Here is a 7144-nt window from a genome sequence, read left to right on the forward strand (position 1 = left end):
AGTGCTCACTGGAAGGGCAGATCCTGAAGTTATGGCTCCAGTACTTTGGCCACCTCATGAGAAGAGAAGACTCCCTAGAAAAGACCCTGATGTTGGGAAAGATGGAGGGCACAAGGAGAAGGGGGCGACAGAGGATGAGATGGTTGGACAGTGTTCTCGAAGCGACTGGCATGGGTTTGGCCAAGCTGCGGGAGGCAGTGAAGGATAGGCGTGCCTGGCGTGCTCTGGTCCATGGGGTCACGAAGAGTCGGACACGACTGAACAACAAATATTTCTCTTCATCTGAAGATCACAATATAAAAATACGTGTGACATTGAAAAAAGCAAATATTAAAGGTGAAGAAAAGAAGTGAAACCAGTAAATTTTCCATCGTAGTGTAAAGAAGAAACCAATCTTCAAATCAGTTTCATATTCCCTGGCTGTTTTTGTCAGCCACAATTGTGTATTAAACTCTTAGCCACACTTTCTTCTGGAATGTCAACTGGACCTCTTTGGAACAGGAGCCAAAATACTTTGGGATTTCATCCAGACACACCTTTTGTGTGGGGAGCAGCGGAGGAAGGCAGGGCGAGGGGAGGGGACGCTCTGGTGCTGCAGTTTGGCGGACCTACTGTACGTTCCTAAGCAAGCAACTTTGGGGGGTGAACAATTTCCTTAAAAAGCTTTCCCCCAGGTGCCGGCAGGGGTTTCTACGCTGCTGAGTGTAGACACCTTGGATTTATACTGTTAGAGTTTCAAGAACCCTTAAGATCCAGGTCCACCAACTCCCAAGTAACACTGAGCCCTAGAGGAACCTTCTATGCTGAGTTGAGGCATCTCTGGCCCTCCAGGTGTGGCCGGACTCAAAGTACCACCTGCCCAAGCAAGGACGGCATATTGCCAGGGATGGTGGGAGTCTTATCTGGTGGGACACCCTTTCCCCTTCTACCCCCCTCCTCTGAAAACGCTGAATATCTGTATTTCATTTCCTCCTTCCTCCATGATCGCCAAGATCTTCCTGACGCAGTCCAACCAACTGCACACATTCCTGCCCCACTGACTTCCGGAGGCTGCTGTCTTGTGTCTTGGACACTGGCAATGGGGCAGCACCTTCTCCTGGATGAGAGGACAGAGGGTTAAATCAGGGCTGGCCAAATGGCGCTCAGCTCAGTCCCCTCCTTGCCCCTCTCTGCATCCGCTGCCTCAGTCTCCCTCACGGTGGACCAGGCCCTGAGAACAGCCTTCTCTCTGCCCCCAAAACACAGGAAACAGGACAAAGAAGACCTTGGAGTGTCACCGTGGAACATAACAACAAGAACAATAAAAATAGGTTGTAAGTCACTTTGGGCTGCCCTGTGCAAGAGAAAGAGATTAATAATGATAATAATAATAATAATTTATTATTTATACCCCGCCCATCTGGCTGGGTTTCCCAGACACTCTAGGCGGCTTCCAACACAGCATTAAAATACATAATCTATTAAATATTAAAAGCCTCCTTAACAGGGCTTAATAGATTGAATAAATAAATAAATAAATAAATAACAATAACAACAATTAAAATTGCACCTCCAGGGGTGCTTCCCTCCCTCCCTCCGCCCCCCACCTTCCTCTGCCCCCCACCCCCGAGTTTCCCCTTTGTCCCCCTTCTTGCCCAATCTCTCCCCATGGCGCCCCCCTCTCCCTCCAGAAGAGCAGCGAGGGGGGGAGAGGAGGGAGACGGGGGGGGGGTCCCAATCCAGGCCTCTCTCTCGCCCCCTTTAAACCCTTCCATGGACTCCCTCCTCTCTCTAGATTGCCTGGATCGGGGCCTCTGCAGGAAGTGAGTTGCTGTTGTTGTGTTGTTGGGGGGTGTGTGTCTCTGCCCCCTTTCTCTCCCCCCCCCCCTGCATCTTTACCTCTTTCTTCTCCTCTCTCTCTCTCTCTCTCCCTCCGCTTCCCTCTATTCACAGCCTGGCGGATCTCCGAGGGAGGGGCTCCTTCCCCCCCCCTTCGGCTCGGGAATTTCCGACGTGCTTCGGGTTCCTTTCCGAAGGCGTGTGCCCATAGAGCTATGATCTAAGAGCAGCCCTGTGGGAATGAGGGTGGGAGGCGGGCGAGAGTTGCCAAGCTGGGCCAGCTTCACCCAGGGAGGGGCGTCTCCTTCCCTGCCGGCAGCTGAAACCGGGAACTGGGCAGGACGCCAGGCCACTTTGCAGGGACGCCCTCAGCAGCTGGTAAGTGGAAATAATAATAATAATAATAATAATAATAATAATAATAATAATAATAATAATAATAATAATAATAATATAAAATGCTATCAATGTAGCTGGGCAGCTTTCTTATTGTTGTTCAGTCGTGTCCGCCTCTTCGTGACCCATGGACCAGAGCATGGACGAGACCAGAGGGAAGAAGCGGGTGCAGGAGGATTGGAAGAAATTTAGAGACTATTTGAATCACCACGTAAAGATTGTTGCTTGAGAATGGAATCAGAGGACATATAAGGTTACAGTTAATAATTAGATAGCATTAAGATAGGAGATAAGAATTAGGTAATAGAATTTTTAATGTGAAATAAGATTGTTGTTGTTGTTCAGTCGTTCCGTCGTGTCCGACTCTTCGTGACCCCATGGACCAGAGCAGGCCAGGCACGCCTATCCTCCACTGCCTCCCGCAGTTTGGCCAAACTCCTGCCAGTCGCTTCGAGAACACTGTCCAACCATCTCACCCTCTGCCGTCCCCTTCTCCTTGTGCCCTCCATCTTTCCCAACATCAGGGTCTTTTCTAGGGATTCTTCTCTTCTCATGAGGTGGCCAAAGTACTGGAGCCTCAACTTCAGGATCTGTCCTTCTAGTGAGCACTCAGGGCCGATTTCCTTGAGAATGGATAGGTTTGATCTTCTTGCAGTCCATGGGACTCTCAAGAGTCTCCTCCAGCACCATAATTCAAAAGCATCAATTCTTTGGCGATCAGCCTTCTTTATGGTCCAGCTCTCACTTCCATATATTACTACTGGGAAAATGATAGCTTTAACTATACGGACCTTTGTCGGCAAGGTGATGTCTTTGCTTTTGAAGATGCTGTCTAGGTTTGTCATTGCTTTTCTCCCAAGAAGCAGGCGTCTTCTAATTTCGTGACCTTTACCTTTCCTCTATATATCAACCCTGAATGCATCTCTATAGCATCCTTCACCCCTATTTCTGGGTTGTTGTACATGAACATCACCATCATTGATCAACCATGCAGTGGGAAAAGGAGCTGAAACGGGAAGCCCGAGAGAGGGGAGCCTCCCAGGTGGGACCGAGGGTGGATGGGCACAAGGGAGAGTCCTGTGTCTGGCCTGGGAGGGACATAGGGGGCTGGGGGAAGTGGTCTCCCCTTTTCAGGAAGAACTCGGAGGAGGAGCAGATTCCTCTCCAGGAGGGAGAAGCCAAGGCAGACCCTCCACACATCCCCCCCCTGCCAGAGCCCAGGATGGAGAGGACACCCCCAAAAGGCCACGTCTCTCTCTCGGTCTCCCCGCTGGGGAAAATGGGGGGATCCGTCACGAGGGGAGCCAGACCTGCCTGTGTTCGCCTGGGAAGCAGAAGCCCAACTGGTGCCACTGCCTGAGCTGCATTGCAGGATCCTGGGGCGAGGAGTAACCCCCCAATCCTGATAAAAAGCCCTGTAACACCAGAAAAGAATAAAAGAGATGAAGGGGGGGGAATGTAACATTCGTGCCCCAGAGGACTTTTTTGGGGAGAGGGGTCGTCTCTTTCCCTGCCGCCTCCGGGGATCGAACCCGCGACCTTCTCAGGAAAGAGACAGGATAACGGAGCTGGTTTGGGAGGAGGAGGGAGGCGTCACTCATTCCTCCCGCTGGGTCAGTGAGCTCCGCTTCCTAGAGAGGCAGGAAGAGGGTTGGAGGGGGAGGGGCCTCCATCCATAATCCCGGAAGAGGAGAAGGTCTACAGAGGAGGAGGACGAGGAAGACAAAGAGGTGCAAAATATATCTATATATATTGGGGGGTCGGTCGGAGAGAAGGATGCGCTTTTCTTCCCCCTGAATCTGCAGGGAAGCTGGGAAGGGAGGGGAGGATTTGGGGCGGGGGGGGTGAAAGGAAGTAGGGGAGTGCTCCCCCCTCCCCCTCCTTCTGTGGGAGGACGGAGACTTGAACCCAGGCCCCAGTTTCCCAGTCCCGGGTTCCCCATGGCAGGAATCCCTGGTTCCCTTTTGTGTAGAGAGAGGGAGGCCATGGAAGGGTTAAAGGGGGCGAGATGAGGCTGGATAGAGACCCCCCCCGTCTCCCTCCTCTCCCCCCTCCCTGCTCTTCAGGAGGGAGAGGGGGGCGCCATGGGGAGAGATTTGGCAGGAAGGGTGAGCCGGCCAGGGGGGGCATAGGGGAAACTCGGGGTGTGAGGGCAGAGGAAGGTGGGGGGGCGGAGGGAGGGAGGGAAGCATCCCTGGGGGAGAAAGGGAAGCCATCTTGGGGGCTGCCTGCCTTGACTTCTCCCTCCTGCCCAGGAATCTGCCATGACTTCAAGTGGACCAGGGACAGATCCCTGAACAGGAGGCCCGATCCAGCCACCCTCTCCTGCCTTGAAGCTCAGTCCTTGCCCTCCCATAATCCCCAGATCAGCTCCTGCATCAGATGCAGAATGCCGCGGCGAGGCTCCTTACCGGTCCTTTGCCGCGGGACCCACATTCATCCAGTGCTTTACCAGCTGCACTGGCTCCCAGTGGAGTACAGGATCAGGTTTAAGGTGCTGGTTTTGACCTTTAAAGCCCTATGCGGTTTGGGACCCTCGTATTTAAGGGACCGCCTCTCCTGGTATGTCCCATGTAGGACCTTAAGGTCCTCAGTGATAATCTTTTGGAGGTCCCGAGCAACAAAGACGTTAGGTTGGCCTCAACTAGGGCCAGGGCCTTCTCAATATTGGCCCCGACTTGGTGGAACAGCCTATCACGGGAGACCAGGGCCCTGCGGGATTTGCCATCTTTCCGCAGGGCCTGCAAGACGGAGCTGTTCCACCTGGCCTTTGGGTTGGTTTCTGTTTAATATTTATGCTTCATCTTTTATTGGTGGGTTATTTTGAAATTGAGACCTGCAGTTTTAATTGAATTTTAAAATTTGTATTTTAATCTGTTATTTTAAATTGATCGTTTTTATGTTTTTTGTTGTGATTTTAATTGATGTTAGCCGCCCTGAGCCCGGTTCTCTGGCTGGGAAGGGCGGGGTATAAATAAAATTATATTATTATTATTATTATTATTATTATTATTATTATTATGCTGGGGGCTGTTATAGGGAGTCCAAGCATTGGGGGGAAAGAGGAAAGGGAGGGAGCCCACTCCATTATTTCCGCCCTTTGAGGCAGCTACAGTCTCACCCACATGCCTGTGTTTCTGTGGAGAAGCATCGAAAGGGTTCCTGCCCAGAGATACCTGCGCCCAACTCCTTCTCTCCATTCCACCTGGTTTCCATTATTGCCACTATATCAGATCTCTTGAATCTGTGGGATTTAAGGGATTGGGAAGATTGCTATGGAAATGGGTGGGTTCCCGTGTTCCCCCCCTCAAGAGCCTGCATGATTATTGTTTCAATTTCACAATTGTTGTTATTGTTATTTATTGAACCTATTAGTTTTTTCCTCTTGCCCAGGGCAGCCAAAGTGACTTACAACCTATTATCATTATCATTCCAAGGTCTTCTGTGTCCTCTTTCCTGTGTTTTGGGGGCAGAGAGAAGGCTGTTCTCATGGGCCTGCTCCACCGTGAGGGAGACTGAGGCAGCGGATGCAGAGAGGGGCAAGGAGGGGACTGAGGTGAGTGTCATTTGGCCAGCCCTGATTTAACCCTCTATCCTCTCATCCAGGGGAAGGTGCTGCCCCATTGCCAGTGTCCAAGACACAAGACAGCAGCCTGGGGAAGTCAGTGGGGCAGGGTGATTTGGGAATGTGTGCAGTTGGTTGGACTGCGTCAGGAAGATGTTGGAGATCACGGAAGAAGGAGGAAAATAAATAAAGATATTCAGCGTTTCAGAGGAGGGGGGTAGAAGGGGAAAGTGTGTCCCACCAGATAAGACTCCCATCATCCCTGGCCATATGCCATCCTTGCTTGGGCAGGTGGCACTTTGTGTCCAACCACACCTGGAGGGCCAGGGATGCCTCACCTCAGCATAGAAGGTTCCCCTAGGGCAGCGGTGTCCAAACTTTTTTCAAAGAGGGCCAGATTTTGTTGACCTTTTTAGGGTTGCTGTGAATTTTTATTTATTTTTAATTTTATTACAGTTCATTAATATACATTATACAGTACAGTACACAGTTTATCAATCCCACCACCATTTCCCATTTTTTCTTCTCTTACTAAATCTCCCATCACTCCTAGTTGTTCTTTTCTCTCTCTGTCTCCCTTCCCTCCGTCTCAACTCAATTTCCTTCCAGTAATTAAAGCCACATTATTCTTTGCAATCCGTAATCTCCCCCAATTTCTATTATTTCTGTTATTTATGTTTTCTTTCTCCATTAGCTCCTTCTAGCACCCACTTCACGTTTTAATCTAAGCCTAACAGCATGTCTTTTTTTGAGCAGTGTTTTACCATGTAGTCATCATAGCATTTCCATTCTTGTTTTAATTTTTGATTTGAGTGGTTTCTTATTACAGCAGTTAATTTGTCTGTGCTCCCCCCCCACTTTTTTAAAAGACACCTGGCGAGAAGGGGAAGATGCTCCGGTTTGTCCCTTCTCCCTGGCTGCCTTTAAAAAAAGTGGATGGAGAGCACAGGGTCTCACCCCCCCCCCCGCCGCTGCAAGCCGCTCGGAAAAACGGAGTGCGCTGGCGGTGGCTTTGGAGGAGGAAGAGCAGCCCGGGCTGCTCTCCCTCGCCCCCCCCATGCCGCCACCGAAGCTGCCGCCAGCGCACTCCGCTTTTTCTAGCGGAGCCCGCTGGTGGCGACAGAGTAGAGAGCAGCCCGGGCTTTTTAGGTGGGGAAAAGTGCATCTTATGGAGCAAAAATTACGGTACCTCTTTTCCCATGTAATTCCTGTAATTTCCTTCTTCCTTATTTCTAATACTAATATTTCTAGTGTCAATATAAAAAGTAGAGGTGAGAGGGGACACCCCTGTCTTGTGCCCTTCTCTAATGGGAAGCCTTGTGTCCTATCACTAATTATTAAACTAGCACACTGCTTCTCATTTAC

This window comes from Lacerta agilis, chromosome 2 (assembly GCF_009819535.1).
Source record: "Lacerta agilis isolate rLacAgi1 chromosome 2, rLacAgi1.pri, whole genome shotgun sequence".
Taxonomy (NCBI): Eukaryota; Metazoa; Chordata; class Lepidosauria; order Squamata; family Lacertidae; genus Lacerta; species Lacerta agilis.